Below are 13,241 nucleotides of genomic sequence, written 5' to 3' on the forward strand. Positions count from 1 at the left end.
TTTTTTTTATCTCACTACACACCGACTCGATGTAACAACTCGAAACAACAACAACAACAACAACAAAATAACACACTAGGACTCGAGACTCGCTGCGGATGATCCGATATCGTAATAACGATTTGACAGTCGGGCTTGACGTTTGACTGGATATAGTTAAAGGTCAGCTCGACAGGCTCATGTCGGTGGTTATCAGCTGCCAGGCTGCGCGTATCCCTTCAACGAAACGATAACGACACCTGATTGGAGCGGCGTTCGTTCGGCTTGGCGCATATTGGCATCGGTGTCGGACGACCGGCAAAGTCGCGTCACTTTGGTCGCTGCAACATCATTTGCAAACTGGCACCAGCATCATCACCCGCGCACACCGAGCACACATATTATACTTTGTCGAGAGCACCTGTATTAAATAATAATAATACGTTCACATCGAGCAAAAAAGAGAGCCAAGTTATAGGAACAGGGAGAGTGACGGACTACAGCTGCTGCTGCTTTCATATACGGCCTGTGTTTATGTTCTATATATGCGTGGTAAAATAAGCCTGTGTATAACGTTCGTGCGTGGCATGTATGGAGAAACTAAACGATCAGCGATATCTTGTGGCGCGCTATAGCGGCGGCTGCTCTCGTCATGCTCTCCGAGCTCTCCGGAGCAAAGCGTCTGAAGGGGGGTTGGCGTGTTCTTTCTCCCTCCCACTTTTACGAATCAGTATGAATTTTTCGCTCTCTCTCTTTCTCTCTTTCTCTCTCTCTTTCGCTCGATCTTTTTCTTTTCTCATTCCTGCTTCTTTTTTTTCTTCTCTATATACACACACGCACGCACGAGACCAGTATACAGATATATAAGTCTCGTTAGCGAACGCGCGGAGCGACAAAATTGATACATTTACTCCAATATTCTGCCAGAGTCAAAATGTGTATACATAGCGATTCAGCTGGTGCAACAGAGGCCAATAGTCTAGGCGTGCATGTGCACATGCTACGAGGGAATTACCGAAGAACGAAATTTCAAAATGAAAATAATACCGAGTGGGGGAACAAAAGATGGCCAAATGGAGGGGATGAATTACTCTTAGTTGGATCGTCGTCGTCTGGGTGCGGAAGTCGCGGAATTGGAAGTAGCTAAATAAAGATGGAAAGAGAGAGAGAGAGAGAGAGAGAGAGAGACGGAGATGGACTGAGAGTGCAGAGGCAAAAAAGCAAAGGAAAGGGAAGGGAGGGAGGGAGGAAGGGAGAGAGAGAGAGAAACAGAGGCAGACAGCTATGGTGCGAGGATAGCTCGAGCGCGTTAGCGCTGACGACAACTCAACCAACATTAATTGAGACAGAACGAAAGATAAAGAAAACACGAATCAGCTTGAGAAAACATCTTTTGCTCATCTTTCAATAAATTCCTTCGGACCTCGAATTTTATATATTATGCCACTTTCTCGCACGCACAAGCGAGACCCTTACCGTCTTAATTCCACTGCTTCCCTCTCTCTTTCTCTCTTCATAATGTGCTAATAAACGTGAATGTAATTTCGCAAAAAATTCAGTCCAAGGAATTGTTTATTTTTTCTTCACTCATTTGTGTGCCTGCTACCGAATTGAAAAATACCGACGCTTACCGATCGAATCATCAATTTATCCACAAATATTGAGCATTTTTAAACGCTCGCCTGGACATGCAATAATTAAAGCATTTTACGCTCATAATCCTTAAGCAAGAGTAACTGTTTTCGCTCTCGAGCAGTTAACAGCTCAAATCAGCGTTAATTGTGCAAATTAGAGTCAACAAATTACCTTAAACATATGTGACTTGTTTCTCTAAGGGATTGCGTTTGACTTGCCAAACTTCCCTATTAGAATAAATTAAAATAACCTTGAATGTAATTTTTCCCCTTTAATTTGATAATGCAATATGCATAAATTAAACAATTATTCTGATTGAATTTATCCCACGAATCTTTACTTGAATATCATTGCTTTACCATGTTATAAACCTTGATACATTTACCTTGAATATAGTTTTAAAAAAATTTGACATCTCCACGTTTCAAATTGTTTTTTTTTCGCTTCAGAAAATAAATTTTTAAGAGTCCCCAGAAAAAAGATTTATTCAAAAATTGATGCATTGTAAGCAATGAAAAAACTCACTGCATTTTTAATTTAAAATGAGAATTAGTTGTATTAGAGTAGAAATCTTGTAGAAATAGTTTTAATACTTTTAATTCAAGCAAGCCCTTACGTATAATTTATTTTTTACTATGCACTTTACATATATATTCAACGAGCTGCAATAGAAATTACTTGAAGAAATCTCATTCAGGAGCTTTAAGCCCCATCTAGTTGTATCATTACGAACCCAAGAAGTTGCCGATTTATCCGCAGTCTCTGTAAGTCTCTCATGTCATTTTATGCTTTTTCGCTTTCTTTCAGTGATTTCAAATAAATCCTGCTCACTACGACTTATGAAACGGTATAATTTTATTTAATAAAAAAATATGTTCAGTATAAGCTCACAAGTATTATAATATTATATTAAACTATAGAAAGCTGTGCTATTCCGATAGAACATCGAGTTTTACTTTCAAAGTTGCTGTGGCAAATATGAACTTTTTATGATTTATCAGGTTGGGTGCTTCAATAATAAATAATACAAATTTTAGTTTATTTGATGATGATAAAATTTTATTTATAATACAATTGCCAATTATAAATATTTTACAAGTATTATTAGTGATTGAAAATAATCTGCTTTCGCAGATACATAATATGTTTCTGCATTACACTGAAAAAACATATTTATTATTTAAAAATGTATAAAAGTATAGAAATGACTAAATAAATGTTGTATTTTAGTACAACCACCTAAATAATATAGTTGTAAACTCATTAACCATTGTTAACAAATGTATTTTCGATTAAATACTGAAATATTACTCATTTCTTAAAAACTCTTCATTCACAAAAACAATTTACTTAAAAGTTTTACAAGAACTAAGTTTACATAAATAAAAACTTACCCCCAAAGTAAGAAACTACGTAATATTTTGATACGCGACCGTTTGAATATTATTACTCTTTAAATCAAGCGACATGGCACACATGTACAAAATTACATCTACTGTTAAATATTTTACCATCAAATTTTCATTTAAAGTAACAAACTAATAATGAATTTAACAGATGAATGACGATGATTCGAATGATTAAAATGAAGATGAGAGTATCAAACAATTATGATAATAATATTAATAGTAGTGTAGTAGTAATAATATTAACGATATAAACTTATACTTTAATGATAATAAAAATAATCATAACAATAACAATAGTAAGTTCTAAAATTTTAAAACTATATTTTTACAAATAACAGGTTATCAGTTTGATTGAAATTAACGGTTTTTTGTTAGAAGAAGAAGATATTCTTTTCGTACTTCATTGGCAGTTTTTGGCACGGTGCATTGGATTTATTTTTCCGACCATTCCATCGAAAAATTCACGCTTCATAATGCTCGGCGTAATACTAAAACGTTTTAGTATTTTTATGACTGAGGCGTTTTTTTTTTAAATTTACACTGTCCATCAATGCTCATGGGCAATCGTGTAAAAATTTACGCAAATTTATCACATTCGTAGTTCGAAAAATTATCGATTTTCAATGTAGTATTTCGATGTAATCTAAGCGTAATGATTTCCACGTGTGTACTAATCATTTTTGTTTTTTTTCCTTTAGCGCTAATCAATTTGGTACAGAAATAGATCAACTTTTTCTGTGGCTAAATCGTTTTACTTTTTTTGTATAAAAACTAAAACAAATTAATAGCATTTTGAGGCAAAATTACATATCGTTGAATTCAATACAATTGAAATATGTAATGCCGAAGTATTAAAGTAATCTATAACAAATTATAACAATGTTTATTGTGCTCTTGACTCTCATAAGGAATCAAAATTCGATTCTCTACCGATGCTCCCCTGCAACAAATAAAATGAAGTTGTAAATATATCCATCGAACTCAAGCTATCGATCAATGAAATCAATAGGAGAGAAAAAATTACCCGATCTTGATTGTATAATGGTAAATGTTGTACTGGGAGCCTCAGTGTGCTGCCAACGTCTCTCTCCGCCATCGTGTGACCTTCGCTCGCACTGTCTCGACCGTCTTTATTGCAGCACTTGTGATCGGCCAATTTCGTCGACGGTTGGACCGTCGTTTCTCCGCAAGATCTCGCCAAAGTCGAGCCGCTCTCGATATTGTCGAACTGCAGCATTTGCTTCGTCGACGGTTTGATCGTCGATTCCAAATCCAGCCTGTGAGTATTTTTTGCCGATGGTTCGGTCATTTCGTCGCACGACCTCGTCGCTGTGGAGTCTGCGTCCATAGGTCGGCTAACGGTGGCCGATACCTGCAATTTTCACACAAAAAACAAAGTCAACTCCCTTTTCACGATTTATACCATTGAAATTCATCAACGTGTCGATGCCTACCTGAAAGCCAGCACTGATCAATGCTCCGCTCGATGGAAAGTTATCGTATGACTTTGCTATGGCATCAAAGTCCTTTCGAGTATCTTTAGGCGGATTGGGCTTTTGACTGATGCTACTTTCAAGATGATCCATTAACTTTTTTTCCTCCGCCGAAAAAGTACTCATGAATTTGTAGTTGGCCGCCGTTGCCATGGGTTGCATAACCGAGCGATACTTGGCGCGTGGAATGATCACTGGAAAGGGTTTATTTCGTTGATTTTTGGTTGCACACGGGGTATTCCTCAATCCTGTCGAACAAAAACATTACTAGATTAAAAATATCTTGGACTCGGTCCGTCGAAAAATTAATCAAAGCGCAATTCTAACCATGATATTTTGTACCTGGTGGAGCTATCGATATCGATCTTCTCGAAGTTCTGTAAACCTCTCCGGCCATTCTTTTATTCGGTTGCATCTGCACCGGAGGAGCGGGAGCCAACATCTGCGGAGGTGGCGGCAAAATGTGCGGCAAGTGATGCGGAATCGCTAGTTCGGTCACGCTTCCCTCGCTGTTGGTGTCGCAACCTCCACCCGCGTTCTTGATTATCGCTCGTCTGTCGGTCGACGAAGGATTCGAATTTCTGACGCACGTGACACCCACGCATATCGCCAAGAAGCTCAATAGGGTCACGCCCGTAGTGATGAGAACTATCAGGAGAACTATATAATCGATTTAAAATATATCAACGTTACTAATTCGATTAGGTGCGCTGCGTAATAATCATTTCGTCCAAGTACCTTTCAAATTGATTTGGCATTTTTGGCCACTGTACCAGGCGAAGCATTCGCAGACCTCGTGGCCGTAATTATTTTTCACGCACATTCCCTTGTTGTTACAGGCAGTACAGCCGAGTGGAGCTTGAGAACATATTCTGCCGGGGAAGGCGGAATTTTCCGACAAATCGGCGAAGCCTTCTTTGCACGAGCATTGATACGTTCCTTTCAGATTGAAGCAGGCCGAATTTTGAGAACAATCGTGATGCAGTCCATTGGGTGCTTGACATTCGTCAAAATCGATCGCTTCGATCTGTCCAGATGAACAGATTTCAATAATTTAATTTGCAATACAAAATAAAACCGAGACAGTACACTGCAAATATTTACCATCGACAAGTCTTTGGCAGCTATGACATCGGTACCACCCAAACTATATTTATTGATGATTAAATATTTACGGATGACGTCGACCAGCGTAGACTCGTTCGTGTTGGAACTGAATTGCACGTTGAACGAAACTCTCATTGGGTTGGTCAGTACTCGGGAAATACTGAGGCTTCTGTAAATGTCGCGCAAGTCGCTCTGCATCATGGTGCGGTCCAGAGCCTCCTTCACCATTCCGGTAAATCGTTTGGAGCTCAGAGACGTGGTGTCGTTGACTCTCGCGTCGTACAACGATCCATCTTTGCCGACTTTGTCCAGAGCGATGGTCAGGGTAAACGTGTACGTAGCTGGACGAAAATTGAGACGATTAAAAAATCGAATATTCACTCGAGAGAATCGACTCGAGCTCGACTGCGATTGACTTACGTTTACAAGGTCGATCGGGGAACATCCGACCGAAGCCGGGTCTGCAAACGCAACGCATTTCACCCTCGAATTCGGCGCAGATCTCGAATTTCGAGCTTCGACATTCTGTAGCGCATTGAATGTTGGGCGGTCGTATCGATACCGATGGGATTCCTAAGACGCCACCAGCCAGAACGCGGTGAATTTCCGTTCCCATGGTATCTTGCTCGTCTCTGGAAATTTCCTCCTCACCGTACTCAGCTTCAACCTGTAATTTATTTTTTTTACATCAGTTGTTTTTTGTTTCTCTTCGTTTGAAAAATGTTATCGCTCTTGAATTTCGTTACCTCGTCCCCTCCGAGCGGAGGAGGATTCTGATCGCTCATCACCACGAAAATGGACTCGTGGTCGTGGTCGCGTTCATAATTTGGAACGTGATCGATTACGGAATGAAGAACCGTAGAAGTAATGGTTTTCGATACGACGCTCGTTGGACGCAAATATGTTTCTGTGACAGTTTCCACGCTCGTCGACGTTAAAGTGTGAGTGAGTAGCAAAGTTCTCGTGTTGACTTTCGAACTGACTATCGCAGTTCTCGTTCGAGTTATCGTCGTCACTTCGACGTGAGTCACCTGCGAAGTAGTGAAAATTTGGGTAACAAATCAATTCGTTCATCAATTAATTTACAGCTAAGAACGTTTGTACATTCACATCTTACCTCTTCCGTTCCAATTAATGTGTCTTCGTCTTTTGGGGCCATAACGACGTCGTGAGTAGTTGTCACCAAGCTTTTTCTTATTGACGATTTAGGTTTCGCAGCCAATAAAATTGTCGGGGCTTTCTCTTCTGATTTTACCATGTCATTAGTTTGAACGTTAGACGTTGTACTCGACGATGGAGAGCTAGTTACAGCGATCGTAGACGTTGAAGTGTTGTGATTATTACTGAATCTATGGCTATTTAATGTTTCAGTGGGCTCGACAGTGGAATGCGGCAAATAAATGTCTGCACTTGGTTCTAGATACGTTGTAAAATCTGGTGGCTTATTGTTTGGCTTTCTCAAAATTTTCGATGGCGCCATTGCGATGGTCACCGTATTGGTTGCGTTTTCTTTTATCTTCGTGGGTCCAGAATTTGTCACGACCTTATTTGAATAAGTTTTCAATGGAATTCTGAAAAATATTGTAGATTCAGAATGCTGATGTTCAAAAAACAAAAATCATATTGAGAATAAAAATGTTTACCTTCTCCTTGTTTCAAATGGTCGAACTGAATAAACGCTAACGTAGCTGGATTTCCTTGTTGTTTCGGATTTCAAGAATGGTGGTACATTCATTATTCTTGGCAGATCAACTGTTCCATGTACAATGGGAATTTTGGATTCCATATCTTGAATAACGGGTATTTGAGATTTTGCAACTGCTGTGGCTATTTGAATAGAGCCTGACATAGCAAAGTTCGGATGAACGGACGATATCTCTTGAGTGCGCGTTGGCTTGACTGTTATAATTGGAATATTCATCGGAGCCTAAACATAAAATCATTTATATAAATACATATCGTTAATTTTTAACATACACTTACGTGTAATTTATCATTACTTAAATATTTACCTTTGTATTATAATTTTTAACAGTACTCGAAGTTGGTGGAATCATATTTGTATCCGGTGGTAGCGGAATCGTTTTGGTTTCTTTTGGACTTGGCCGCTGAGGAGGTGGTGGTCTCATACCTGAAACGTCGGTGTATTTTCTCAGCGCCTGAGTTTTATTGAGAGAAGCACTTGTCGTTAATTTGTCCATCGGTGGTGGCGTTAAGCCAAGAACTTCTGTCAATGTTGTGGGTGGTTTCAAGTCATGCGTCATCTGTAGATTTATGGTCGGTTCTGGTGGTTTAGGGGGTGAAACGAATTGAGAAACGTATTGTAGCTTTGGAGTTGATTTTTTGGTTTCCGAGTTCAATTGCGATGTATCCTTATTTGGTTGCATGAAATTAGTTTGGTAAGCCGTCGACAGCAATTCACTTTTATTTTTTTGGACTTTCGAATCCATAATTCCAATTGGTGGACTTTCCGTTTGGGAATGACTTTCTTTCTCGTGGCTATTCGAATCAATAGGTAGAGAAAATTGAATATTTGGCCGCTTTGGACCATCATGCTTATTCCAATTTGTGTTAACAACTTGATCTACGAATAGTAAAGAAATAATGTTTTTAAATCGTTTACAAATGACTAGAAATGAAGAGATTGAATAATTACCTCTGTGGTCACTGCTCAGTGGTATATGCTGTACTTGATGACCTTGTTGTGTATTTTGGTTTGATAATACACTAGTGTAATTAGACAATAAATTATTTTTGCGCGTATTTAGAGAATTATATTTGACTTCGGGGTTTATATCCGGTGGTTTCATGTCAATTGGTGCTTGAGCATACGTTTTTTTAGCTGTATTATTGACTCGACTCACAATCCCAAAGTTGGAGTTGTACTTTTCTTTCTCACTAGGTATTTTGTGTTCGCTCAAACGTACGTTTCCGGTACCAACATGAATATCGCCGAGCTTGGAAAGGTCAGCGTTCGGTTTCATAATGAATGGCTTTATTATATTATTCCGGTGTGGACTTGTAGTTATGACTCTATTATCGGATGCATCAGTTTCCGAATCAAGTGGTCTGTTGGCTTGTTGTAAATTACTCGTGTTGATGTCGTTTGAGATGCGCAATGAAAATTGCTTGTAATCGTGCGGACCGCTATGAACGTGACCTTCCCTGTCAAGCAGATTATGATGATCGTGTTGCATGTAATTCTGATTATTTTGTTGATATGAATTTCCCTCTGCCATATGGACCTGAAACAACGTTTAATAAAATTTTTTCCTATGATTTTTTATATTTAAACTGTGAATGCCCAACTGACAAATTAATGTACCTGATGTGAATTAATAGCTGAGGATAAATGATAATTATCATTCAAGTGAGGAGCAGTGTTATAAGATATTGTTTGATTTATTTTTGGCCCTCGATTACTGTAATGTGTTGCTGGAGCAGTTTGTTTATTCAATATCGGTAATCTCGAAGGCCTGTAAAGCGGACGGACCGTCATTTTATGCGGATATTGATGCCCACTCATTGCAGGTCGTGTCCATCTTGGCAACGAGTATTTCACTTTTTTACTGTAAACATCACCAATAAATATATTTGTTGATTTAATTTGAAATCAAATACAGCACAGGATTAGGATACTTACACTTCGTTTCTTCTATGTGGCGTGGGCGGTGGTATAAGATGCAATTTCGTTTGGTCTTTTCTCGTTGAGTAGTAATCAAAATTGTCATTGGCAACTTGTGAGGGTTTCGACAGACTTTCAGGGTACTTTACCACAACTTGATCTTGTGCTGTCTGGTGGTAGTGATCTTGCTGATCAGCTGTATTGTAGGTATCTTTTCGCTGACCAGAAAATGATCCAACGCCGATACTCGCGTGGCCAATTGGTTCTCGTGATATAGAGGCCTCTTGATTCAAATGATGCTTTGCAGGGGGATTGACTTTGCCGCTGTCTTTGATCTGAAAAATGGTATTGCATTTGTACTTGCTATTCGTTGAAGATAACACCTTACAAAAATGTTTTAACAAGTGATTCTTTACCAGACTATAATTTGTTCCATCCTCGGAATCAGGATAAGGTGAAGGATCGTCAAAATATTGCCCTGATATATGCGGTTCATTGGTGTCGCCGAATATGAGGGCTTGAGTACCTTTAGGAGGTATGATGACATTTGCTATTTGACTTGGCTGGATGTTAACTAGCAAAGGCTGACCAGTTGCCCTGTCTATAACGTGCGGAACTTGATGCACGATCGGTTCAGAGCCATGCAATTTGGCTGCATTATTATAACTATTATCAATCGTATAATTCGACACACCTATGACCTTCTCGACTCGTGATATTGTCGGTCGGATTTCTTCATTTTTCATCGAAACTCCCATCGAGTTTTGATAATTCCAGGGTCGGTTACTTTTTTTCGCGTCATTGTTTACGTTTTTATTATATTTTATCGCGGGTGGTAACAACAATGGATCGTTTTCCAGGATTTCGTCCGATAAACTGTTCTTTTTGTACAGAGAATATTTATTAGGATTTTCACTATATTCACCATGTGGTTTTACGTTGTGCAACGAAATATGTTCCTCGTATACTTGTTGCGCTGGTAAAATTTCCAATTGTTCTGCAACTCTGTGGGGTTTCAATTTCTTCTTAGTGACATCTTCGGAAACTTCCAAAACTGAATGTAGTTGCAAGTTTGAATATGGCGTTGATGGGGGTGAAATATTAGCAATATTAGCCGTATGTCCTGAATTAACATTTTGAGGGGGTCTGGGTCCCATTATACCCGGTCTACCAATGATTATATCGCTATTAGTCGTAATGACTTCACCTGGTGATATTGGTATTCCATCGACTAAACTTGACGAAGTTAATTTATGTCTGGTTTCAGGTATATGATGACTGTTGGCTGTATGGACTGAAAATTAAGTGACGATCGTTTTTCCAAAAATTTTAACAATAAAAAGCCAATTGTTGGTTGGATTAATTACCTATCGATTGACTTTCGGCAGTTTCGGAATCACCATCGACAAACTCAGCCACTGGTATATAAATCGGTGATCTCTGCGTCGTGGTGTGCATTGCTTCGGTTACACTTTCTGAATCATTTCGACGAGCTGCAGACTTTTTACCTTGAAGGAGGCCAGCCATAGCCGTGATCATTGGCCCCAGTGCTGATAAACTATTGATACCTAAAGATCCTAAATTTAACAAATTGCTTACCTGCAACGGTTTTTTATTTTCTGAGACATTTACTGATCCTTCGGTATCATTATCCTGCTATTGATACGTTATAAAAACTTAATTTGATCAAATTCAACGTATTTGCTCATAAAAATAACTCAATAAACCATACCTCAGATTGTGAATCTTCAGCATTATTTAATTGAAAGTTGACGTCATTAGATTCAGTTTCTGTGGAATCTAATTGCATTTGATCTGAGTTATTCTCATTTTCTTGCTGAGCATTATTACTGTTATTATACAACGTTTCTGTAGCATGGTTTTCGTAAGAAGAAGACGATGATACCTTAGGTAAATCATCATATAAACTTGAATTAATAGACTCTGCGTCAAGATTATCCGTAATTTGATGTAATACTGAACGAGATGGAATCGTAGTAATGCTTTCAATATCTTCGGTAGCCTTAAATAAAATAAAACGATGTCAACTATTGACTAATTAAAATTATTAATAAAAATTTACCCAAGTAACTCGATTTGAAAGAAACAAAAAAATTGCATATTTATACTCGCGCTGAAAATAGTACCTGATAACGAGTAAAATTTTTTTAATACCTGTATAACCAAATTACTCGTTAAATTTGCTTTGGTCATACTGTCCAACACGTTGGTTGATTCTAAATTTTTCGTACTCGGGTAAGAGGTACTTTCGACTTGTTGAGCTTCCGAAGATTCGAGCAGCATATCGATGTAAAAATGAGGCGCAGTGACAGTATTTGTAATAACTTTTATGCTGCTCTGCGGATCGACCTCGCTAGGGTGTTCCGGATTCAGCGTCAAGTAAGTGTAGGTTGTTTGAAAGACTTCGGTACGTAAGGTCGGCGATGCTTTTAATGTGAGCGAAGCTGATTCAGCGATCGGGGTCCTATGTCTCTGTTCCGTTGCCGTATTAGACACAACCTATATGCAAATGTAAAAAAAAAGAGGAAAACAGAAAGTAACGAATTTTAATTCATCGATGGTGAGCGTCAATTGTTAGAGAAACAACGTCTGTCGAAATACCTGTTGATCGGTCGATATGATCGTCATTCCATCGCGCGTGATGGTGTTCAAGTAAGTAAAAGTCGTTGTGCATGTTTTCGTAACAAATTCATTAGGCTTATTGTGTGGCAGAAGCATGACTACCGCTTCCGATAGAGTCAGTGTCGGCTGTGCATTTGCATTCTCCCATCGGTAGGCTGGTGTGGTACCGGCAATGATAACGTTTACCCCATTGGACATGACTCTCGTCGCAAGATTAAATCTTCGACCTTCGTCGCTTTCCTCTGCCTCTTCTTTCTGCCTTGGTTCTACATTATATATGCATACGTTTTTTTAATTTTCTTTTCCCGTCCAGATCGGATCTTTTTAATAAGAAAAGCTTTACTTTTCTGCCCAGCACAAAAGAGACTAATTAGAGAGTACTAGAAGAAATTTTTTAATACATTCTCTGCTCGAGTAAACACTTTGGATGCATGAAATAACTGAATCGTTAAGAGTTATACTGTTTTTTTCATACATTATCCGTTGAAAAAAACATTTATTTTTCACAGCAGTTTCATTAATACAGTCTATGAACTTTGAGCGATATGATTAGGTGATTATTGTCTTATTTTTGAAATTTCCATAAATAATGATATATTGTCTGCCGAGTTGACCTATTAAATCAGAGCTCGAACTCGAACACGTGTGAATGTCATACGCCGGCAAACGCGTAATATTTTTCATAATAACGTGGGAAAAATGCATAACAAAGCCTAATTAAAACGTAGCATCAATGAAACCTGTAGAGTCGCTACTTTTATCATAATTACTATAACGCGTTCAAAAAAAAATTTCCTCTACTCTAACTTATATTGCATAATCAAGCAGTTGAAATACCTTTTTCCCACCGTAGGTGTTGTAAAGAAAGTTGTAGTTCAATAAAATCACATGCATTTTTACCGTAAAACAAATTTATTTATTGATTACATAATAAAAAATAGATTTCTCCATGATTATAAGATGATTCTTTTCATATACGAAAGTTATATTTATGTAGACTGCTTGCAGATAAATGATTCGTGTAGAAAATACAAAGTATTGCATTTTTACTCGAGTAGATAATTACAAATATACAATATATTTTTTCTAATTTATCAAGTGTTAGTCGGAAAATTATGTTTAAGAGTTTTGTACATTAGATTGCGTATAAACTAAAATTTTAACTATTTACATGACAAATGTTCATGTATGTACATTCTTCAAAAATTCATATTTTTACAAATTTACATACACTTTTAGAGGCAAAAAGAATTGGATATATTGGTGTTCATAGGTGAGAAATAGAAGAAATACTTACTGCATAAAAAATTATAAGTTGTACAAGCCACGGTCAAAGTCTTTGTCAGTTAA

The 13,241-nt window shown here is 38.0% G+C and overlaps 1 long non-coding RNA gene across 1 annotated transcript; it reads right to left on the reverse strand.

Annotated features, from left to right (window-relative positions):
- Positions 1-4,316: 4,316 nt before the first annotated feature.
- LOC111693637 lies at positions 4,317-4,533 on the reverse strand. The gene is made up of 2 exons (XR_002763453.1): positions 4,478-4,533; positions 4,317-4,395 (listed from the first exon to the last, which is right to left on the reverse strand). It is a non-coding gene; the product is annotated as an uncharacterized LOC111693637 (long non-coding RNA).
- Positions 4,534-13,241: the final 8,708 nt, after the last annotated feature.

This window comes from Trichogramma pretiosum, unplaced genomic scaffold (assembly GCF_000599845.2).
Source record: "Trichogramma pretiosum strain Unisexual culture from Peru unplaced genomic scaffold, Tpre_2.0 scaffold25, whole genome shotgun sequence".
NCBI lineage: Eukaryota > Metazoa > Arthropoda > Insecta > Hymenoptera > Trichogrammatidae > Trichogramma > Trichogramma pretiosum.